The 25676-nt window shown below is 45.7% G+C and overlaps 1 long non-coding RNA gene across 1 annotated transcript; it reads left to right on the top strand.

Annotated features, from left to right (window-relative positions):
* The first annotated feature begins 2017 nt into the window (after positions 1–2017).
* On the top strand, positions 2018–2952 carry LOC120485759 (uncharacterized). The gene is made up of 2 exons (XR_005624010.2): positions 2018–2255; positions 2784–2952. It is a non-coding gene; the product is annotated as an uncharacterized LOC120485759 (long non-coding RNA).
* The last annotated feature ends 22724 nt before the right edge of the window (positions 2953–25676 follow it).

Below are 25676 nucleotides of genomic sequence, written 5' to 3' on the forward strand. Positions count from 1 at the left end.
AGCCCCCTATTGGCCCACCAAGACATGGTTCTCCTAACTCATGCTCCTCGCGACAGCCCCTCCTTGGCCTATTCCTCTGAGACCGGACCTACTCTCTCAGAGACGGGGCACTCTGTGGCACCCTCGTCCCGATCTTTGGAGGCTGCACGTGTGGCTCCTGGACGGGACGAGGCAGGTTTGAGTTCGCTGCCACCTGCGGTGGCGGCAACCATCACTTCCGCAAGAGCGTCGTCCACGAGACACCTTTATGCGTTGAAGTGGAACCTCTTCGTCAATTGGTGTTCTTCTCGCGGAGAAGACCCCCGGAGATGTTCGATCAGTGTCGTGCTTTCCTTCCTGCAAGAGGGGTTGGAGCGCAGGCTGTCGCCCTCCACCCTTAAGGTTTACGTCGCGGCCATTGCCGCTTCTCATGAAGCAGTGGAAGGTAAGTCCTTAGGGAAGCACGACCTGGTCATCAGGTTCCTGAGGGGAGCGAGGAGGCTGCATCCGCCTCGTCCTCCCCTCGTACCCTCTTGGGACCTCTCGGTAGTTTTAAGTGCTCTGCAGAGGCATCCCTTTGAGCCTTTGCAATCGGTAGAGTTAAAGTTTCTGTCCATGAAGACAGCACTCCTGGTTGCATTGGCCTCCATCAAGAGGGTGGGGGACCTGCACGCATTCTCCGTTGACGAAGCGTGCCTGGAGTTCGGGCCGGCTTACTCTCACGTGATCCTGAGACCCCGGCCTGGATATGTGCCCAAGGTTCCCACCACTCCCTTCCGGGACCAGGTGGTGAACCTGCAAGCGCTGCCCCCGGAGGAGGCAGACCCAGCCTTGGCACTGCTCTGTCCGGTACGTGCTCTCCGCACCTATGTCGACAGAACGCAGTGTTTCAGGACCTCAGACCAGCTCTTTGTCTGTCATGGAGGGAGCCAGAAGGGAAGGGCTCTCTCAAAGCAACGGCTGTCCCACTGGATAGTGGATGCCATTGCTTTGTCTTACCAGCAGCAGGGCCTTCCGTGCCCCCTTGGTGTGACGGCCCATTCCACTCGGAGTGTAGCCTCCTCTTGGGCTTTAGCGCACGGCGCCTCGCTAACAGACATCTGCAGAGCTGCAGGCTGGGCGACACCCAACACCTTCGCCAGATTCTATAATCTGCGAATTGAGCCGGTATCCTCTCACGTACTCGTTTCGGCCAGTTCTGGATCCGCTCAGGTGTCTTCGCTTGCTCGCCACTCCACTCCCCGGACTGGATAAGTGCGATATTTCCTCAGTTCTTCCATTGAAGTCTTGAGTCCTCCAGCACCGACGATGCGGGCACCACTGCTGTTGCTCTGGGTGCTGGCTAGGTGCCTCCATGCGCACGGTTCCCCATGGTAACCGTCTCATGTGTATTATCCACTGTAAGCCTCTCTGAGCATGTGTCTTCCCTTGGCAAGCCATCTGCCACCCCTGGAGTTGAAATTAGTAGCCACCTGCGGTTGGTGCTCCAGTGTTCCATATGCGTTCCTATGTGGCCATATGTGTATTCGTAAGTCCTCCCTTCAGTAGGCAGCTGGTAGCATGTCCCTTCCGGGATATGTTTCCCAGTGTACCTTGGTAATCCTGTGTCAAAGTCGGATCCCCCCCCCCAAAAAAAAAAAAAGAGGTAAGGCTCGGGTGTCCAGACTTTCGCAGGGCACTGGAAGACAGCTTGAAGATGGCGTGATGGCACAGACCCCCAATCTCCGTCACTTCTGACGTAACTCGAAGTGACTACGAAAGGGAACGTCTCGGTTACGTATGTAACCCTCGTTCCCTGAGTAGGGAACGGAGACGTTACGTCTCCCTGCCACTTCTGCTGTATCGCTGGGTAGATGCCGAGTTCAGTCTTGGCTCCTCAGCGAAGACATACTGCGGTTGCGTTCACTTCCTCCTTTTATACTCACGGAGTAGGGCGGAGTACGCTATGCAAATTTCCGCAGCCCCAAGGCATTGCATGCCATTGGCTCATGTTTAAATACTCGAAGAGGATTGGCTTTCTATGTGAAATCCCCCAATCTCCGTCACTTCTGACGTAACGTCTCCGTTCCCTACTCAGGGAACGAGGGTTACATACGTAACCGAGACGTTTTCATAAAAAGAGTAGGCGAGAAGTTCCCGGATGGCTTACTGCTTCCGCCCAGATTTTTGAGTGCTTTTCCACGGCTACTCATGATACTCATCTATCCCAGGAGGCCACGCGAGAGGATACGTCAATATCAACATCGCGGAGATAAGCGACGCGGGGGTTTTCAAATGTGAGTAAATACGGTTTAAATCGTATGTGTTAAACTACTATAGAGTAAACGTTTTAACTGTTGAACGTCTAAAGGAGTTAGACAGTATAGTATAGTTGTGATTTTGCTGTAAACACATGTTTTATTATGTATTGATAACAGGGGAGCTCCAGTAACCGTAAAGTTACGTTTCCAACGTGTATTTACATAACCATACATCTTAAAAACGCTTATTTAAAATGTCTATTTACATCAGGAAGGAAAATATTGTATAAGTATTGCAGGTGAACACATCCCAACATGAAAAATACATGTGTGTGCTATTATGTAGGATTCACTGTTGTCAACACTGCTTACATTAGACAAATTATGTGCTGTGAATAAAAACATCTATAAAGTAACTAAACATGATATATATTTAATTTGTCCCTTATTGGTGTTGATATATTGAGGAACATTTAAGTTGGATTAAAAGTGAGTTAACACATCAACCTCAACATGTAAATGCAGTGTTGAGCTCGTAATGTGAATCTTGTCTGTATGTTACAGGGACAGGAGAACACGCGTGTGTTTATCCAGTGGAGAGAGGCTCATGATGCTGAATGCTGTCATCAATGAATGGGAACCGCTGTGTTGAGTCGGCAGTAGGGTTTGGGGTTCAGTGCCTGTAAATACATGCTTGTAGTTTGAATAAAGCTGTTTCATGTGTTGACTTGTATATGCATTTGTTTATTGTGATGGTTACTTTTATTTGTTCTTTTACTCATTTATTCATGTTTTTTATTGTTGTCAGTATATAAAATGTAATTAATTTATGCATTAATTCATCGATTGACTGACAATTGAGATGTTTCACTGCATTTAGCAATATAAATGAATTCATGCATTACTGTCATATTACAAAACAAATTACATTTTGCTTGTTTTATTAAATTATATTTTTAGTATATAAAAAGTTATATAAGTATTGGTCAGCATTTAATATTATTATTTTGTTTAAGTTTTGGGGTGGGCTAACAATGAAATTCATTCTGAGGTAATATTAATTTTTAAGCAGTGATACTTACATTTTTTTGAGTATAAAATCAACAGTTTTCTCCAAAAGAGATCTTCAAGCAGCTGCCCGTCTCCTTTGTGCAGACATTACAAACGCTGTTCTAGGTTGTGCTGTCAAGTTACTGATGTTATGAAGTGTTAGAGCACCTGTCGCTCATATAATTTAAACTTATTAATATGCAAGATCATGGAAAGATACTATAGTTTATGTAACAATCATAGTGACAAAACAGAAAATATAAAGATCATTGGTTTGTGTACATCATAATATGACATAAAATTATATTTATACACAGGAAATAAGAACAATAAAAAAGGCTAAATATCTTCATTATAGTTCTTCATAATACATAAAAAAAGTTGTTGTTATATCTGAGGGATGAAACGAGGTAAATTCATGAAGAAAAAGAGGAAAACTTAAAGGAGAAACTTTTTGGGTATAAAATAAAGAAATTAACAACATAATCAAGAGATGATGATTTTGGGGTTTCTTAATAATAAAAAAATATCGTTAGAATAACACTGTTGGTCACATTAGTAGGGTTTAAAATATAACAACTTAAATCAACCCTAAATGTATTCACAAAATAAATAGGCAGCTGTTTCTTCAACAATACCACAACAAAATGAGCAAGTTTCATCAATATCAAGATATTTATAGGTAGATTAATTAAACGTATCGTTCATATTTTTTTTTATTGCATGAAGGTGTTGCGCTTGTGATAACGCGTAGTAGGTCACATGATAACGTCAACATGGCAGATGTCCGGTTCGCATTCATACTCAACGAGATTTGGCTATAAAGTACCTACTCTTTTAGCGCTCGATGAGTAAGTACTTATTGAAATTAAAGCTGCAAGCAGCGATGGGCGGGCCCTCGCACCTGTAGCGCGTCGGGGTGTGAGGCGGCCGCGTTGCATATTCTGCGGCTCAGCCGGTGCGGCTGTGAATTTGGTTCGCTGCTTCGTTAAAGGTCACTTTCTGTTGCCAGCAGGTGGCGCTATGACTTAGGGTGAATGTGATCATGTAGATTTGTTTAGGGCGGGACTCTTGTCAAATGTGTCAAATTTCATTCAGATCTGGGCATTTACAGCCAAGTTACTACAACTTCCTGTTTCATGGCGAATCATCGACGCCACGGACATGCCCATCGATGAAAACGCGCAGAGAGCACAACTTTACATCATCAATGCCTTTAGAAGGCACAGCAGAAATTTGAAGTCGATCCGACTAAATCCCTAGGAGGAGTTCGTTAAAGTACGGAGTGTGTAAATCGTCCCAAAATGGGCGCCAAATTCAAAATGGTGGACTTCCTGTCGAGTTAAGGGTATGGGTTCTTGAGGCTTTTTTGTACGTCTGGTCATGGTAGATGTACCACAGAAATTTCGTACATGTCGGTCAAACAAGTGGCGGGGGCTGCTTCGTTAAAGGTCACTTCCTGTTGCCAGCAGGTGGCGCTATGACTGTGGGTGAATGTCGGCATTTAGATTTGTTCAGGGCAGGACTCTTGTCAAATGTGTAAAATTTCCTGCAAATCTGGGCATTTATAGCCAAGTTACTACAACTTCCTGTTTCATGGCGAAACATCGACGCCACGGACACACCCATCGACGAAAACGCACAGATAGCACAACTTTACATCGTCAATGCCTTTAGAAGGCACAGCAGAAATTTGAAGTGGATCCCACTAAATCCCTAGGAGGAGTTAGTTAAAGTACGTAATGAGTAAATCATCCAAAAATGGCGGTAAAATTAGAAATGGCCGACTTCCTGTCGAGTTTAGGGCATTGCTCCAAGAGGCTTTTCTGTGCGTCTGGACATGGTAGATGTACCACAGAAATTTTGTGCATGTCGGTCAAACATGCGGCGGGGGCTGCTTCGTTAAAGTTCACTTCCTGTTGCCAGCAGGTGGCGCTATGACTGTGGTTGAAAGTCGGCATGTAGATTTGTTCAGGGCGGGACTCTTGTCAAATGTGTAAAATTTCGTGCAGATCTGGGCATTTACAGCCAAGTTACTACAACTTCCTGTTTCATGGCGAATCATCGACGCCACGGACACACCCATCGACGAAAATGCGCAGATAGCACAACTTTACATCGTCAATGCCTTTAGAAGGTACAGCAGAAATTTGAAGTCGATCCAACTAAATCCCTAGGAGGAGTTCGTTAAAGTACGGAGTGTGTAAATCGTCCCAATTTGGTCGCCGAATTCAAAATGGCGGACTTCCTGTCGAGTTTAGGGTAAGGGTTCTTGAGGCATTTTTGTGCGTCTTCAAAGGATACACGTCCCTACCAAATTTCGTGCACGTAGGTTGAACGTGGACGAGGGGCTAATTTTTTCCAATTTTCTAGGTGGCGCTAGCGAGCCATTTTGCCCCGCCCATCCGCGAAACCCACAAAATACGAAATTTTTCACCAGTCCTGACATGAGTGCCAAATTTGGTGAGTTTTTGAGCATGTTGTGGCCCCGAAAATGGCACTTACTTTGCAGAAAAAAGAAAAAAAATAATCCTAACAGTTTCAATAGGGTCCTCGCACTGTTAGTGCTCGGGCCCTAATTAAGTACCTACTCATTGAGTATGCGGTTTGGAACGCAGCCATTATTCTCTATGAGTGTACACACACCGGCGGCGCCGTTCGGCGTCTGTCCGCGGCGCCCAGCAACGGCTCAGGACCGTGTTCAAAACCCTGCTGCGCCACAGAGCGCCATTTACATAGTTAGGGCCCGAGCACTAACAGTGCGAGGACCCTATTGAAACTGTTAGGGTTATTAGGGCCCGAGCACTAACAGTGCGAGGACCCTATTGAAACTGTTAGGGTTATTAGGGCCCGAGCACTAACAGTGCGAGGACCCTATTGAAACTGTTAGGATTATTTATTAGGGCCCGAGCACTAACAGTGCGAGGACCCTATTGAAACTGTTAGGATTTTTTTTAGGGCCCGAGCACTAACAGTGCGAGGACCCTATTGAAACTGTTAGGGTTATTTTTAGGGCCCGAGCACTAACAGTGCGAGGACCCTATTGAAACTGTTAGGATTATTTTTAGGGCCCGAACACTAACAGTGCGAGGACCCTATTGAAACTGTTAGGATTATTAGGGCCCGAGCGCACTAACAGTGCGAGGACCCTATTGAAACTGTTAGGATTATATTTAGGGCCCGAGCACTAACAGTGCGAGGACCCTATTGAAACTGTTAGGATTATTTTTTTTTTTCTTTTTTCTGCAAAGTAAGTGCCATTTTCGGGGCCGCAACATGCTCAAAAACTCACCAAATTTGGCATGCATGTCAGGACTGGTGAAAAATTTCGTATTTTGTGGGTTTCGTGGATGGGCGGGGCAAAATGGCACGCTAGTGCCACCTAGAAAATTAGAAAAAATTAGCCCCTCGTCCACGTTCAACCTACATGCACGAAATTTGGTGGGGACGTGTATCATATCAAGACGCACAAAAAAGCCTCAAGAACCCATACCCTAAACTCGACAGGAGGTCCGCCATTTTGAATTTGGCGGCCATTTTTGGACGATTTACAGACTCCTTACTTTAACGAACTCCTCCTAGGGATTTAGTCGGATCAACTTCAAATTTCTGCTGTGCCTTCTGAAGGCATTGACGATGTAAAGTTGTGCTATCTGCGCGTTTTCGTCGATGGGTGTGTCCGTGGCGTCGATGATTCGCGGTGAAACAGGAAGTTGTAGTAACTTGGCTGTAAATGCCCAGATCTGCACGAAATTTAACACATTTGACAAGAGTCCCGCCCTGAACAAATCTACATGCCGACATTCACCCATAGTCATAGCGCCACCTGCTGGCCATAGGAAGTGACCTTTAACGAAGCAGCCCCCGCCGCTTGTTTGACCGACATGTACGAAATTTCTGTGGTACATCTACCATGACCAGCCGCACAAAAAAGCCTCAAAAACCCATACCCTAAACTCGACAGGAAGTCCGCCATTTTGAATTCGGCGACCAAATTGTTACGATTTACACACTCCGTACTTTAACGAACTCCTCCTAGGGATTAAGTCGGATCAACTTCAAATTTCTGCTGTACCTTCTAAAGGCATTGACGATGTAAAGTTGTGCTATCTGCACGTTTTCGTCGATGGGTGTGTCCGTGGCGTCGATGATTCGCCATGAAACAGGAAGTTGTAGTAACTTGGCTGTACATGCCCAGATCTGCACGAAATTTTACACATTTGACAAGAGTCCCGCCCTGAACAAATCTACATGCTGACATTCACCCACAGTAATAGCGCCACCTGCTGGCAACAGGAAGTGACCTTTAACGAAGCAGCCCCCGTCGCATGTTTGACCGACATGTACGAAATTTCTGTGGTACATCTACCATGTCCAGACACACAGAAAAGTCTCTTGGAGCATTGCCCTAAACTCAACAGGAAGTCGGCCATTTCGAATTTTACCGCCATTTTTGGATGATTTACTCATTACGTACTTTAACGAACTCCTCCTAGGGCTTTAGTCGGATCGACTTCACATTTCTGCTGTGCCTTCTAAAGGCATTGACGATGTAAAGTTGTGCTATCTGCGCGTTTTCGTCAATGGGCATGTCCATGGCGTCGATGATTCGCCATGAAACAGGAAGTTGTAGTAACTTGGCTGTAAATGCCCAGATATGCATGAAATTTTATACCTTTGACAAGAGTCCTGTCCTGAAGAAATCTACATGCCGAACATTCACCCACAGTCATAGCGCTACCTGCTGGCAACAGGAAGTGACCTTTACCGAAGCAGCGTAGCAAATGCACAGCCGCACTGGCTGAGCTGCAGAATATGCAACGCGGCCGCCTCACACCCCAACACGCTACAGGTGCGAGGGCCCGCCCATCGCTGCTTGCAGCTTTAATTTTTTTTATTTTTTATTTTTTCTTCTTTTTTCTGCAAAGTAAGTGCCATTTTCGGGGCCGCAACATGCTCAAAAACTCACCAAATTTGGCACGCATGTCAGGACTGGTGAAAAATTTCGTATTTTGTGGGTTTCGCGGATGGGCGGGGCAAAATGCCACGCTAGCGCCACCTAGAAAATTGGAAAAAATTAGCCCCTCGTCCACGTTCAACCTACATGCACGAAATTTGGTGGGGACGTGTATCATATCAAGACGCACAAAAAAGCCTCAAGAACCCATACCCTAAACTCGACAGGAGGTCCGCCATTTTGAATTTGGCGGCCATTTTTGGACGATTTACAGACTCCGTACTTTAACGAACTCCTCCTAGGGATTTAGTCGGATCGACTTAAAATTTCTGCTGTGCCTTCTAAAGGCATTGACGATGTAAAGTTGTGCTATCTGCGCGTTTTCGTCGATGGGCGTGTCCGTGGCGTCGAAGATTCGCCATGAAACAGGAAGTTGTAGTAACTTGGCTGTAAATGCCCAGATCTACAAGAAATTTTACATATTTGACAAGAGTCCCGCCCTGAACAAATCTACATGCCGACATTCACCCACAGTCATAGCGCCACCTGCTGGCAACAGGAAGTGACCTTTATCGAAGTAGCCCCCGCCGCTTGTTTGACCGACATGTACGAAATTTCTGTGGTACATCTACCATGACCAGACGCACAAAAAAGCCACAAGAACCCATACCCTAAACTCGACAGGAAGTCCGCCATTTTGAATTTGGCGACCGATTTGGGACGATTTACACACTCCGTACTTTAACGAACTCCTCCTAGGGATTTAGTCGGATCAACTTCAAATTTCTGCTGTACCTTCTAAAGGCATTGACGATGTAAAGTTGTGCTATCTGCGCGTTTTCGTTGATGGGCGTGTCCGTGGGCTCGATGATTCGCCATGAAAGAGGAAGTTGTAGTAACTTGGCTGTAAATAGGGCTGCAACAACTAATCGATAAAATCGATTATAATCGATTATGAAAATCGTTGTCAACGAATGTCATTATCGATTAGTTGGTCTGATTACATCACGGGGATTGTTTACATGGAACATGCGCTTCTTACATGCGCTTCATGAGGCGCACATGCGGTCTCTCTCCCTCGCCGCTCTACCCTGTCTCGCGCGCGCAACACGGACGGTTTGGAGCACATTATCTTCTGTCTCGCATGCGCGCTCTTGATTCCGTGAGTTTGAACTAATTTGCGGGCATCAGGAAACCGCTATCAATATGCAGCATACACGAAAATCATTCACCTTTCGGTAAATTCGCCGTTTTGAAACCAAAATAGGTGACCTACGTTAATCGTGTATACTTTATGAAGCCATACTATAGTATAATGTGAGATAGAAATGTATATTTAAGTCAACCTAAGCTTTTCCCTCCACTGCGGCTGTCAGTCATTCTCTATTCGCGTCGCGTTACAACAGTTAACATGATGAAACTCTTTCCAAGATGATTCAATGTTATTTTTATAATTGATCCGTAGATAAAGGTCTATGATGGTTTTTCTATCTTGCTAGACTTTTATTGCTGTAACTTAATCACTTTCTACTGAGTGTCTGTTAGATCACAACACTATAGTAGAGTCGGCGCAGTATAATTGTTCTTCACGTGCACAGTAGCCTAACTGAAATTTAAAACTGTTAAAAGAAAAGGCTTAATAAACTATTGCATAGATACTGTATAATACACAGTCAATATGTCTTTTTCTTTCCTTGGTGCTTTTAACTTTAATGCGGCGGACACTGAAGAGCTGCGCGCCGCCCTGTGACTCCGTGTTGCTTCAAGCGCATCATTCAGCGCTCGCGATGCCCATAAGCACTTTGTGCAGCTCTTTCATGATCATGTCATAATACTTTTGCGCAATGAAAGCTTATTAATAGCCTTTCTTGTTCTGTCCTATCTATTATATTTTGCTTCCTCACTAAACAGCTGTGCTTTACATTTAAAACAGTTGTGCATCTGATTTTTACGATGTTTTTCATGAATGTATAACAACAATACAAAGAGAAATGTGTACGTTTTACCAGAGTTAGTGCTACACTTATTGTCTCTTATTTGTTCCCCACTAAGGAATATTTTTTTCACTAAATGTTCAGATTTTATAAAATTATTGTGCACTTGTGATATTTCTAGGCTAAGTTTTGCTGAGTTATCCACTAATCTAGTTTACAATAGCATTTTTGTCATAGGTTATGGTCATATATATTTTTTTTATTTGTTTTTTTTCTTTATAATGAAGTTGTCTGTATTAAGTAGATTGTTTAACACACAAAAGAGTGTGGTTTTTAGGGTTTTATTTTGTTATAATAAACAAAAAAATGGAATATAAATTTTTTATCCGATTAATCGATTAATCGAAAAAAATAATCGTCCGATTAATCGATTATCAAAATAATCGTTAGTTGCAGCCCTAGCTGTAAATGCCAAGATCTGCACCAAATTTTACACATTTGACAAGAGTCCCGCCCTGAACAAATCTACATGCCGACATTCACCCACAGTCATAGTGCCACCTGCTGGCAACAGGAAGTGACCTTTAACGAAGAAGCATAGCAAATGCACAGCCGCACTGGCCGAGCTGCAGAATATGCAACGCGGCGCCTCACACCCCGACTCGCTACAGGTGCGAGGGCCCGCCCATCGCTGCTTGCAGCTTTAATTAGGGCCCGAGCACTAACAGTGCGAGGACCCTATTGAAACTGTTAGGGTTATTTTTATTAGGGCCCGAGCACTAACAGTGCGAGGACCCTATTGAAACTGTTAGGATTATTTTTTTTTTCTTTTTTCTGCAAAGTAAGTGCCATTTTCGGGGCCGCAACATGCTCAAAAACTCACCAAATTTGGCACGCATGTCAGGACTGGTGAAAAATTTCGTATTTTGTGGGTTTCGCAGATGGGCGGGGCAAAATGGCACGCTAGCGCCACCTAGAAAATTGGAAAAAATTAGCCCCTCCTCCACGATCAACCTACATGCACGAAATTTGGTGGGGACGTGTATCATATCAAGACACACAAAAAAGCCTCAAGAACCCATACCCTAAACTCGACAGGAAGTCTGCTATTTTGAATTTGGCGGCCAATTTTGGACGATTTACACACTCCTTACTTTAACGAACTCCTCCTAGGGATTTAGTCGGATCCAGTTCAAATTTCTGTTGTGCCTTCTAAAGGCATTGACGATGTAAAGTTGTGCTATCTGCGCGTTTTCGTCGATGGGCGTGTCCGTGGCGTCGATGATTCGCCATGAAACAGGAAGTTGTACTAACTTGGCTGTAAATGCCCAGATCTGCACGAAATTTTACACATTTGACAAGAGTCACGCCCTGAACAAATCTTCATGCCGACATTCTCCCACAGTCATAGCGCCACCTGCTGACAACAGGAAGTGACCTTTAGCGAAGCAGCCCCCGCCGCTTGTTTGACCGACATGTACGAAATTTCTGTGGTACATCTACCATGACCAGACGCACAAAAAAGCCTCAAGAACCCATACCCTAAACTCGACAGGAAGTCCGCCATTTTGAATTCGGCGACCGATTTGGGACGATTTACACACTCCGTACTTTAACGAACTCCTCCTAGGGATTTTGTCGGATCAACTTCAAATTTCTGCTGTACCTTCTAAAGGCATTGACGATGTAAAGTTGTGCTATCTGCGCGTTTTCGTCGATGGGCGTGTCCGTGGCGTCGATGATTCGCCATGAAACAGGAAGTTGTAGTAACTTGGCTGTAAATGCCCAGATCTACATGAAATTTTACACATTTGACAAGAGTCCCGCCCTGAACAAATCTACATGCCGACATTCACCCACATTCATAGCGCCACCTAGTGGCAAGAGGAAGTGACATTTAACGAAGCAGCCCCCGTCGCATGTTTGACCGACATGTACGAAATTTCTGTGGTACATCTACCATGTCCAGACGCACAGAAAAGTCTCTTGGAGCGATGCCCTAAACTCAACAGGAAGTCAGCCATTTCTAATTTTACCGCCATTTTTGGATGATTTACTCATTACGTACTTTAACGAACTCCTCCTAGGGCTTTAGTCGGATCGCCTTCAAATTTCTGCTGTGCCTTCTAAAGGCATTGACGATGAAAAGTGGTGCTATCTGCGCGTTTTCGTCGATGGGCGTGTCCGTGGCGTCGATGATTCGCCATGAAACAAGAAGTTGTAGTAACTTGGCTGTAAATGCCCAGATCTGCACGAAATTTAACACATTTGACAAGAGTCCCGCCCTGATCAAATCTACATGCCGACATTCACCCACAGTCATAGCGCCACCTGCTGGCAACAGGAAGTGGCCTTTAACGAAGCAGTGTGGCAAATGCACAGCCGCACTGGCTGAGCTGCAGAAAATGAAACGCGGCCGCCTCAGACCCCGACGTGCTACAGGTGCGAGGGCCCGCCCATCGCTGCTTGCAGCTTTAATTTATTTTCTTTTTTCTGCAAAGTAAGTGCCATTTTCGGGGCCGCAACATCCTCAAAAACTCACCAAATTTGGCACGCATGTCAGGACTGGTGAAAAATTTCGTATTTTGTGGGTTTCGCGGATGGGCGGGGTAAAATGGCACGCTAGCGCCACCTAGAAAATTGGAAAAAATTAGCCCCTCGTCCACGTTCAACCTACATGCACGAAATTTGGTGGGCACGTGTATCATATCAAGACGCACAAAAAAGCCTCAAGAACCCATACCCTAAACTCCAAAGGAGGTCCGCCATTTTGAATTTGGCGGCCATTTTTGGACGATTTACAGACTCCGTACTTTAACGAACTCCTCCTAGGGATTTAGTCGGATCGACTTAAAATTTCTGCTGTGCCTTCTAAAGGCATTGACGATGTAAAGTTGTGCTATCTGCGCGTTTTCGTCGATGGGCGTGTCCGTGGCGTCGAAGATTCGCCATGAAACAGGAAGTTGTAGTAACTTGGCTGTAAATGCCCAGATCTGAATGAAATTTTACACATTTGACAAGAGTCCCGCCCTGAACAAATCTACATGCCGATATTCACCCACAGTCATAGCGCCACCTGCTGGCAACAGGAAGTGGCCTTTAACGAAGCAGCCCCCGCCGCTTGTTTAACTGACATGTACGAAATTTCTGTGGTACATCTACCATGACCAGACGCACAAAAAAAGCCTCAAGAACCCATACCCTAAACTCGACAGGAAGTCCGCCATTTTGAATTTGGCGACCGATTTGGGATGATTTACACACTCCGTACTTTAACGAACTCCTCCTAGGGCTTTAGTCGGATCGACTTCACATTTCTGCTGTGCCTTCTAAAGGCATTGACGATGTAAAGTTGTGCTATCTGCGCGTTTTCGTCAATGGGCGTGTCCGTGGCGTCGATGATTCGCCATGAAACAGGAAGTTGTAGTAACTTGGCTGTAAATGCCCAGATCTGCACAAAATTTTACACATTTGACAAGAGTCCCGCCCTGAACAAATCTACATGCCGATATTCACTCACAGTCATAGCGCCATCTGCTGGCAACAGGAAGTGACATTTAATGAAGCAGCCCCCGCAGCTTGTTTGACCGACATGTACGAAATTTCTATGGTGCATCTACCATGACCAGACGCAGAAATAAGCCTCAAGAACCCATACCCTAAACTCGACAGGAAGTCCGCCATTTTGAATTTGGCGACCGATTTGGGAAGATTTACACACTCCGTACTTTATCAAACTCCTCCTAGGGATTTAGTCGGATCAACTTCAAATTTCTGCTGTACCTTCTAAAGGCATTGATGATGTAAAGTTGTGCTATCTGCGCGTTTTCGTCGATGGGTGTGTCCGTGGCGTCCATGATTCGCCATGAAACAGGAAGTTGTAGTAACTTGGCTGTAAATGCCCAGATCTGCACGAAATTTAACACGTTTGACAAGAGTCCCGCCCTGAACAAATCTACATGCCAACATTCACCCACAGTCATAGCGCCACCTCCTGGCAACAGGAAGTGACCTTTAACGTAGCAGCATAGCAAATGCACATCCGCACTGGCTGAGCTGCAGAAAATGCAACACGGCCGCCTCAGACCCCGACGTGCTACAGGTGCGAGGGCCCGCCCATCGCTGCTTGCAGCTTTAATTTTTTTTATTTTTTCTGCAAAGTAAGCGCCATTTTCGGGGCCGCAACATGCTCAAAAACTCACCAAATTTGGCACGCATGTCAGGACTGGTGAAAAATTTCGTATTTTGTGGGTTTCACGGATGGGCGTGGCAAAACGGCACGCTAGCGCCACCTAGAAAATTGGAAAAAATTAGCCCCTCGTCCATGTTCAACCTACATGCACGAAATTTGGTGGGGACGTGTATCATATCAAGATGCACAAAAATGCCTCAAGAACCCATACCCTAAACTCGACAGGAAGTCCGCCATTTTGAATTTGGCGGCCATTTTTGGACGATTTACATACTCCGTACTTTAACGAACTCCTCCTAGGGATTTAGTCGGATCGACTTCAAATTTCTGCTGTGCCTTCTAAAGGCATTGACGATGTAAAGTTGTGCTATCTGCGCGTTTTCGTCGATGGGCGTGTCCGTGGCGTCGAAGATTTGCCATGAAACAGGAAGTTGTAGTAACTTGGCTGTAAATGCCCAGATCTGCAAGAAATTTTACACATTTGACAAGAGTCCCGTCCTGAACAAATCTACATGCCGACATTCACCCACAGTCATAGCGCCACCTGCTGGCAATAGGAAGTGAACTTTAACGAAGCAGCCCCCGCCGCTTGTTTGACCGATATGTACGAAATTTCTGTAGTACATCTACCATGACCAGACGCACAAAAAAGCCTCACGAACCCATACCCTAAACTCGACAGGAAGTCCACCATTTTGAATTTGGCGACCGATTTGGGACGATTTACACACTCCGTACTTTAACGAACTCCTCCTAGGGATTTAGTTGGATCGACTTCAAATTTCTGCTGTACCTTCTAAAGGCATTGACGATGTAAAGTTGTGCTATCTGCGCATTTTCGTCGATGGGTGTGTCCGTGGCGTCGATGATTCGCCACGAAACAGGAAGTTGTAGTAACTTGGCTGTAAATGCCCAGATCTGCACGAAATTTTACACATTTGACAAGAGTCCCGCCCTGAACAAATCTACATGCCGACTTTCAACCACAGTCATAGCGCCACCTGCTGGCAACAGGAAGTGACCTTTAACGAAGCAGCCCCCGCCACTTGTTTGACCGAAATGTACGAAATTTCTGTGGTACATCTACCATGACCAGACGCACAAAAAATCCTCAAGAACCCATACCCTAAACTCGACAGGAAGTCCGCCATTTTGAATTTGGCGACCGATTTGGGACGATTTACACACTCCGTACTTTAACGAACTCCTCCTAGGGATTTAGTCGGATCAACTTCAAATTTCTGCTGTACCTTCTAAAGGCATTGACGATGTAAAGTTGTGCTATCTGCGCGTTTTCGTCGATGGGCGTGTCCGTGGCGTCGATGATTCGCCATGAAACAGGAAGTTGTAGTAACTTGGCTGTAAAAGCCCAGATATGCATGAAATTTTACACCTTTGACAAGAGTCCCGCCCTGAACAAATCTACATGCCGACATTCACCCACAGTCATAGCGCCACCTGCTGGAAACAGGAAGTGACCTTTAACGAAGCAGCGTAGCAAATGCACATCCACACCGACTGAGCTGCAGAAAATGCAACGTGGCCGCCTCAGACCCCGACGTGCAACAGGTGCGAGGGCCCGCCCATCGCTGCTTGCAGCTTTAATTTTTATTTTTTTTATTTTTTCTGCAAAGTAAGCGCCATTTTCGGGGCCGCAACATGCTCAAAAACTCACCAAATTTGGCACGCATGTCAGGACTGGTGAAAAATTTCGTATTTTGTGGGTTTCACGGATGGGCGTGGCAAAACGGCACGCTAGCGCCACCTAGAAAATTGGAAAAAATTAGCCCCTCGTCCATGTTCAACCTACATGCACGAAATTTGGTGGGGACGTGTATCATATCAAGATGCACAAAAATGCCTCAAGAACCCATACCCTAAACTCGACAGGAAGTCCGCCATTTTGAATTTGGCGGCCATTTTTGGACGATTTACATACTCCGTACTTTAACGAACTCCTCCTAGGGATTTAGTCGGATCGACTTCAAATTTCTGCTGTGCCTTCTAAAGGCATTGACGATGTAAAGTTGTGCTATCTGCGCGTTTTCGTCGATGGGCGTGTCCGTGGCGTCGAAGATTTGCCATGAAACAGGAAGTTGTAGTAACTTGGCTGTAAATGCCCAGATCTGCACGAAATTTTACACATTTGACAAGAGTCCCGTCCTGAACAAATCTACATGCCGACATTCACCCACAGTCATAGCGCCACCTGCTGGCAATAGGAAGTGAACTTTAACGAAGCAGCCCCCGCCGCTTGTTTGACCGATATGTACGAAATTTCTGTGGTACATCTACCATGACCAGACGCACAAAAAAGCCTCAAGAACCCATACCCTAAACTCGACAGGAAGTCCACCATTTTGAATTTGGCGACCGATTTGGGACGATTTACACACTCCGTACTTTAACGAACTCCTCCTAGGGATTTAGTGGGATCAACTTCAAATTTCTGCTGTACCTTCTGAAGGCATTGACGATGTAAAGTTGTGCTATCTGCGCGTTTTCGTCGATGGGTGTGACCGTGGCGTCGATGATTCGCCATGAAACAGGAAGTTGTAGTAACTTGGCTGTAAAAGCCCAGATATGCATGAAATTTTACACCTTTGACAAGAGTCCCGCCCTGAACAAATCTACATGCCGACATTCACCCACAGTCATAGCGCCACCTGCTGGAAACAGGAAGTGACCTTTAACGAAGCAGCGTAGCAAATGCACATCCACACCGACTGAGCTGCAGAAAATGCAACGTGGCCGCCTCAGACCCCGACGTGCAACAGGTGCGAGGGCCCGCCCATCGCTGCTTGCAGCTTTAATTTTTTTTTCTTTTTTCTTTTTTCTGCAAAGTAAGCGCCATTTTCGGGGCCTCAACATGCTCAAAAACTCACCAAATTTGGCACACATGTCAGGACTGGTGAAAAATTTCGTATTTTGTGGGTTTCGTGGATGGGCGTGGCAAAATGGCTCCCTAGCGCCACCTAGAAAATTGGAAAAAATTAGCCCCTCGTCCACGTTCAACCTACAAACACGAAATTTGGTGGGGACGTGTATCATATCAAGACGCACAAAAAAGCCTCAAGAACCCATACCCTAAACTCAACGGAAATCGGCCATTTTGAATTTGGCGCCCATTTTGGGACGATTTACACACTCAGTACTTTAAAGGTGCCAAATGGGATTTAAAATCAAATCATACAACATGTTCCATACCAGATGGGGGCAGTATACCTCCAGAAATACCTCCACGGCCACGCGCTCTCTCATGTCTTCAAACAATATGGGCGAGTGCTGTGTTGCTCTGTCTCCCTCGTGCATATTAATCAAATCAATTGACGCGATAGTAAAAGGTTGGAAGACCGCAGTTTCACGTGGAGCATTTGGAGATTTTCAGAGATTAGAGACTTAATGAACAACATCTCAATACTAAATTATAAGGGCCGTCTCATAGACAAGTCGGTGCATTTCGACGATATGGAAAAATTAAAGCCCAGGCTATTATTTCTATTTTTATGATATTCGATTTGTTCATATTACATTTTTATCATTAGTTTGAATTAATTTGACAGACAGCATTCCCTGATGTGGACAAAGCTAGCGTCTTTCAGAGCTGCCAACTCTCACAACACTTTTCACACACTCTCACGCCACACATCAATTTTGTCATGCACAGAAAAGGACACGGAGACCGATGTCAGCTCTCAGATTCTGTTCATTTTATTACGCAATTCAAACAATAAATACAGTATTGGCGCTTTACACGACAGATCCCTAGCGCACGTGAACCGATCATCTCTACTAGCTAATGGTAAAAGAACACGAACACTGTTGAATGCTACAACTTACCAAAATGTATTCCTCATGCATAATATCGACCAATCATTTTTTTTTAACTCTTCCCTGAACTGAAATGTAGTAGTGGGCTGTATTTTCCACACGACTGACGTCAGGTTCAAGTACACACAAGCTGGCGCGAGCGCGACTTACTCGTGTACTGCAGTTTGGCTGGTGGTAACGTTGCCCGCCCGCATACCGCCTCCCATGGTCGAAACTGGTATTACGACACCTGCCGGGGCTAGTAATTTAGCATGCTAATTCAGGTTAATATCTCGGCAGCACTATAACTTGTCAGTTTTTTATTGACATCATCAACCTTATTTCTTCTCAATTTTTTGATGCGTGTTGCTCATTTTTGGGATATTTTAACCTTAATTTTTACAGATGGCACCTTTAACGAACTCCTCCTAGGGATTTAGTCGGATCGACTTCAAATTTCTGCTGTGCCTTCTAAAGGCATTGACGATGTAAAGTTGTGCTATCTGCGCATTTTCGTCGATGGGCGTGTCCGTGGCGTCGATGATTCGCCATGAAACAGGAAGTTGTAGTAACTTGGCTGTAAATGCCCAGATCTGCACGAAATTTTACACATTTGACAAGAGTCCCGCCCTGAACAAATCTACATACTGACATTCACCCACAGTAAAAGCGCCACCTGCTGGCAACAGGAAGTGACCTTTAACGAAGCAGCCCCCGTCGCATGTTTGACCGACATGTACGAAATTTCTGTGGCACATCTACCATGTCCAGACGTACTGAAAAGTCTCTTGGAGCGATGCCCTAAACTCAACAGGAAGTCGGCCATTTCGAATTTTACCGCCATTTTTGGATGATTTACTCATTACGTACTTTAACTAACTCCTCCTAGGGCTTTAGTCGGATCGACTTCACATTTCTGCTGTGCCTTCTAAAGGCATTGACGATGTAAAGTTGTGCTATCTGCGGGTTTTCGTCGATGGGCGTGTCCGTGGCGTCGATGATTCGCCATGAAAGAGGAAGTTGTAGTAACTTGGCTGTAAATGCCCAGATCTGCACAAAATTTTACACATTTGACAAGAGTCCCGCCCTGAACAAATCTACATGCCGACATTCACCCTAAGTCATAGCGCCACCTGCTGGCAATAGGAAGTGACCTTTAACGAAGCAGCGTAGCAAATTCACAGCCGCACCGGCTGAGCTGCAAAATATGCAACGCGGCCGCCTCACACCCCGACGTGCTACAGGTGCGAGGGCCCGCCCATCGCTGCTTGCAGCTTTAATTAGGGCCCGAGCACTAACAGTGCGAGGACCCTATTGAAACTGTTAGGATTATTTTTTTTTCTTTTTTCTTTTTTCTGCAAAGTAAGCGCCATTTTCGGGGCCGCAACATGCTCAAAAACTCACCAAATTTGGCACGCATGTCAGGACTGGTGAACAATTTCGTATTTTGTGGGTTTCGCGGATAGGCGTGGCAAAATGGCACGCTAGCGCCACCTAGAAAATTGGAAAAAATTAGCCCCTCGTCCACGTTCAACCTACATGCACGAAATTTGGTGGGGACGTGTATCATATCAATATGCACAAAAAAGCCTCAAGAACCCATACCATAAACTCGACAGGAAGTCCGCCATTTTGAATTTGGCGGCCATTTTTGGACGATTTACACACTCCGTACTTTAACGAACTCCTCCTAGGGATTTAGTCGGATCAACTTCAAATTTCTGCTGTGACTTCTAAAGGCATTGACGATGTAAAGTTGTGCTCTCTGCGCGTTTTCATCGATGGGCGTGTCCGTGGCGTCGATGATTCGCCATGAAACAGGAAGTTGTAGTAACTTGGCTGTAAATGCCCAGATCTGCACGAAATTTAACACATTTGACAAGAGTCCCGACCTGAACAAATCTACATGCCGATATTCACCCACAGTCATAGCGCCATCTGCTGGCAACAGGAAGTGACCTTTAATGAAGCAGCCCCCGACATTGTTTGACCGACATGTACGAAATTTCTGTGGTGCATCTACCATGACCAGACGCACAAAAAAGCCTCAAGAACCCATACCCTAAACTCGACAGGAAGTCCGCCATTTTGAATTTGGCGACCGATTTGGGAAGATTTACACACTCCGTACTTTAACGAACTCCTCCTAGGGATTTAGTCGGATCGACTTAAAATTTCTGCTGTGCCTTCTAAAGGCATTGACGATGTAAAGTTGTGCTATCTGCGCGTTTTCATCGATGGGTGTGTCCGTGTCGTAGAAGATTCGCCATGAAACAGGAAGTTGTAGTAACTTGGCTGTAAATGCCCAGATCTGCACAAAATTTTACACATTTGACAAGAGTCCCGCCCTGAACAAATCTAAATGCCGACATTCACCCACAGTCATAGCGCCACCTGCTGGCAATAGGAAGTGACCTTTAATGAAGCAGCGTAGCAAATTCACAGCCGCACCGGCTGAGCTGCAAAATATGCAACGCGGCCGCCTCACACCCCGACGCGCTACAGGTGCGAGGGCCCGCCCATCGCTGCTTGCAGCTTTAATTAGGGCCCGAGCACTAACAGTGCGAGGACCCTATTGAAACTGTTAGGGTTATTAGGGCCCGAGCACTAACAGTGCGAGGACCCTATTGAAACTGTTAGGGTTATTTTTTTTTTTTTCTTTTTTCTGCAAAGTAAGTGCCATTTTCGGGGCCGCAACATGCTCAAAAACTCACCAAATTTGGCACGCATGTCAGGACTGGTGAAAAATTTCGTATTTTGTGGGTTTCGCGGATGGGCGTGGCAAAGTGGCACGCTAGCGCCACCTAGAAAATTGGAAAAAATTAGCCCCTCGTCCACGTTCAACCTACAATCACGAAATTTGGTGGGGACGTGTATCATATCAAGATGCACAAAAAAGCCTCAAGAACCCATACCCTAAACTCAACAGGAAGTCGGCCATTTTGAATTTGGCGCCCATTTTGGGACGATTTACACACTCCGTACTTTAACGAACTCCTCCTAGGGATTTAGTCGGATCGACTTCAAATTTCTGCTGTGCCTTCTAAAGGCATTGACGATGTAAAGTTGTGCTATCTGCGCGTTTTCGTCGATGGGCGTGTCCGTGGCGTCGAAGATTCGCCATGAAACAGGAAGTTGTAGTAACTTGGCTGTAAATGCCCAGATCTGCACGAAATTTTACACATTTGACAAGAGTCCAGTCCTGAACAAATCTTCATGTCGACATTCACCCACAGTCATAGCGCCACCTGCTGGCAACAGGAAGTGAACTTTAACGAAGCAGCCCCCGCCGCTTGTTTGACCGATATATACGAAATTTCTGTGGTACATCTACCATGACCAGACGCACAAAAAAGCCTCAAGAACCCATACCCTAAACTCGACAGGAAGTCCGCCATTTTGAATTTGGCGACCGATTTGGGACGATTTACACACTCCGTACTTTAACAAACTCCTCCTAGGGATTTAGTGGGATCAACTTCAAATTTCTGCTGTACCTTCTAAAGGCATTGACGATGTAAAGTTGTGCTATCTGCGCGTTTTCGTCGATGGGTGTGACCGTGGCGTCGATGATTCGCCATGAAACAGGAAGTTGTAGTAACTTGGCTGTAAATGCTCAGATCTGCACGAAATTTTACACATTTGACAAGAGTCCCGCCCTGAACAAATCTACATGCCGACATTCACCCACAGTCATAGCGCCACCTCCTGGCAACAGGAAGTGACTTTTAACGAAGCAGCGTAGCAAATGCACATTTTGGCTGAGCTGCAGAAAATGCAACACGGCCGCCTCAGACCCCGGAGTGCTACAGGTGCGAGGGCCCGCCCATCGCTGCTTGCAGCTTTAATTTTTATTTTTTTTATTTTTTCTGCAAAGTAAGCGCCATTTTCGGGGCCGCAACATGCTCAAAAACTCACCAAATTTGGCACGCATGTAAGGACTGGTGAAAAATTTCGTATTTTGTGGGTTTCACGGATGGGCGTGGCAAAACGGCACGCTAGCGCCACCTAGAAAATTGGAAAAAATTAGCCCCTCGTCCATGTTCAACCTACATGCACGAAATTTGGTGGGGACGTGTATCATATCAAGATGCACAAAAATGCCTCAAGAACCCATACCCTAAACTCGACAGGAAGTCCGCCATTTTGAATTTGGCGGCCATTTTTGGACGATTTACACACTCCGTACTTTAACGAACTCCTCCTAGGGATTTAGTCGGATCAACTTCAAATTTCTGCTGTACCTTCTAAAGGCATTGACGATGTAAAGTTGTGCTATCTGCGCGTTTTCGTCGATGGGCGTGTCCGTGGCGTCGATGATTCGCCATGAAACAGGAAGTTGTAGTAACTTGGCTGTAAATGCCCAGATCTGCACGAAATTTGACACATTTTACAAGAGTCCCGCCCTGAACAAATCTACATGCCGACATTCACACACAGTCATAGCGCCACCTGCTGGCAACAGGAAGTGACATTTAACGAAGCAGCCCCCGCCGCTTGTTTGACCGACATGTACGAAATTTCTGTGGTACATCTACCATGACCAGACGTACAAAAAAGCCTCAAGAACCCATACCCTAAACTCGACAGGAAGTCAGCCATTTCTAATTTTACCGCCATTTTTGGATGATTTACTCATTACGTACTTTAACCAACTCCTCCTAGGGCTTTAGTCGGATCGCCTTCAAATTTCTGCTGTGCCTTCTAAAGGCATTGACGATGAAAAGTTGTGCTATCTGCGCGTTTTCGTCGATGGGCGTGTCCGTGGCGTCGATGATTCGCCATGAAACAGGAAGTTGTAGTAACTTGGCTGTTAATGCCCAGATCTGCACGAAATTTAACACATTTGACAAGAGTCCCGCCCTGATCAAATCTACATGCCGACATTCACCCACAGTCATAGCGCCACCTGCTGGCAACAGGAAGTTGCCTTTAACGAAGCAATGTGGCAAATGCACAGCCGCACTGGCTGAGCTGCAGAAAATGAAACGCGGCCGCCTCAGACCCCGACGTGCTACAGGTGCGAGGGCCCGCCCATCGCTGCTTGCAGCTTTAATTAGGGCCCGAGCACTAACAGTGCGAGGACCCTATTGAAACTGTTAGGGTTATTTTTTTTAGGGCCCGAGCACTAACAGTGCGAGGACCCTATTGAAACTGTTAGGGTTATTTTTATTTTTTTTATTTTTTTTATTTTTTCTGCAAAGTAAGTGCCATTTTCGGGGCCGCAACATGCTCAAAAACTCACCAAATTTGGCACGCATGTCAGGACTGGTGAAAAATTTCGTATTTTGTGGGTTTCGCAGATGGGCGGGGCAAAATGGCACGCTAGCGCCACCTAGAAAATTGGAAAAAATTAGACCACGTCCACGTTCAACCTACATGCACGAAATTTGGTGGGGACGTGTATCATATCAAGACGCACAAAAAAGCCTCAAGAACCCATACCCTAAACTCGACAGGAGGTCCGCCATTTTGAATTTGGCGGCCATTTTTGGACGATTTACAGACTCCGTACTTTAACTAACTCCTCCTAGGGATTTAGTCGGATCGACTTAAAATTTCTGCTGTGCCTTCTAAAGGCATTGACGATGTAAAGTTGTGCTATCTGCGCGTTTTCGTCGATGAGCGTGTCCGTGGCGTCGAAGATTCGCCATGAAACAGGAAGTTGTACTAACTTGGCTGTAAATGCCCAGATCTGCACGAAATTTTACACATTTGACAAGAGTCACGCCCTGAACAAATCTACATGCCGACATTCACCCACAGTCATAGCGCCACCCGCTGGCAACAGGAAGTGACCTTTAACGAAGCAGCCCCCGCCGCTTGTTTGACCGACATGTACGAAATTTCTGTGGTACATCTACCATGACCAGACGCACAAAAAAGCCTCAAGAACCCATACCCTAAACTCGACAGGAAGTCCGCCATTTTGAATTCGGCGACCGATTTGGGACGATTTACACACTCCGTACTTTAACGAACTCCTCCTAGGGATTTAGTCGGATCAACTTCAAATTTCTGCTGTACCTTCTAAAGGCATTGACGATGTAAAGTTGTGCTATCTGCGCGTTTTCGTCGATGGGCGTGTCCGTGGCGTCGATGATTCGCCATGAAACAGGAAGTTGTAGTAACTTGGCTGTAAATGCCCAGATCTACACAAAATTTTACACATTTGACAAGAGTCCTGTCCTGAACAAATCTACATGCCGACATTCACCCACATTCATAGCGCCACCTAGTGGCAAGAGGAAGTGACATTTAACGAAGCAGCCCCCGTCGCATGTTTGACCGACATGTACGAAATTTCTGTGGTACATCTACCATGTCCAGACGCACAGAAAAGTCTCTTGGAGCGATGCCCTAAACTCAACAGGAAGTCAGCCATTTCTAATTTTACCACCATTTTTGGATGATTTACTCATTACGTACTTTAACTAACTCCTCCTAGGGCTTTAGTCGGATCGCCTTCAAATTTCTGCTGTGCCTTCTAAAGGCATTGACGATGAAAAGTTGTGCTATCTGCGCGTTTTCGTCGATGGGCGTGTCCGTGGCGTCGATGATTCGCCATGAAACAGGAAGTTGTAGTAACTTGGCTGTAAATGCCCAGATCTGCACGAAATTTAACACATTTGACAAGAGTCCCGCCCTGATCAAATCTACATGCCGACATTCACCCACAGTCATAGCGCCACCTGCTGGCAACAGGAAGTGGCCTTTAACGAAGCAGTGTGGCAAATGCACAGCCGCACTGGCTGAGCTGCAGAAAATGAAACGCGGCCGCCTCAGACCCCGACGTGCTACAGGTGCGAGGGCCCGCCCATCGCTGCTTGCAGCTTTCATTTTTTTTTTTTTTTTCTGCAAAGTAAGCGCCATTTTCGGGGCCTCAACATGCTCAAAAACTCACCAAATTTGGCACGCATGTCAGGACTGGTGAAAAATTTCGTATTTTGTGGGTTTCGCGGATGGGCGTGGCAAAATGGCTCCCTAGCGCCACCTAGAAAATTGGAAAAAATTAGCCCCTCGTCCACGTTCAACCTACAAACACGAAATTTGGTGGGGACGTGTATCATATCAAGAAGCACAAAAAAGCCTCAAGAACCCATACCCTAAACTCAACAGGAAGTCCGCCATTTTGAATTTGGCGCCCATTTTGGGACAATTTACACACTCAGTACTTTAACGAACTCCTCCTAGGGATTTAGTCGGATCGACTTCAAATTTCTGCTGTGCCTTCTAAAGGCATTGACGATGTAAAGTTGTGCTATCTGCGCATTTTCGTCGATGGGCGTGTCCGTGGCGTCGATGATTCGCCATGAAACAGGAAGTTGTAGTAACTTGGCTGTAAATGCCCAGATCTGCACGAAATTTTACACATTTGACAAGAGTGCCGCCCTGAACAATTGTAAATGCTGACATTCACCCACAGTAATAGCGCCACCTGCTGGCAACAGGAAGTGACCTTTAACGAAGCAGCCCCCGTCGCATGTTTGACCGACATGTACGAAATTTCTGTG

This window comes from Pimephales promelas, chromosome 14 (genome assembly GCF_988280905.1).
Source record: "Pimephales promelas chromosome 14, fPimPro1.hap1.1, whole genome shotgun sequence".
NCBI classification, from domain to species: Eukaryota; Metazoa; Chordata; class Actinopteri; order Cypriniformes; family Leuciscidae; genus Pimephales; species Pimephales promelas.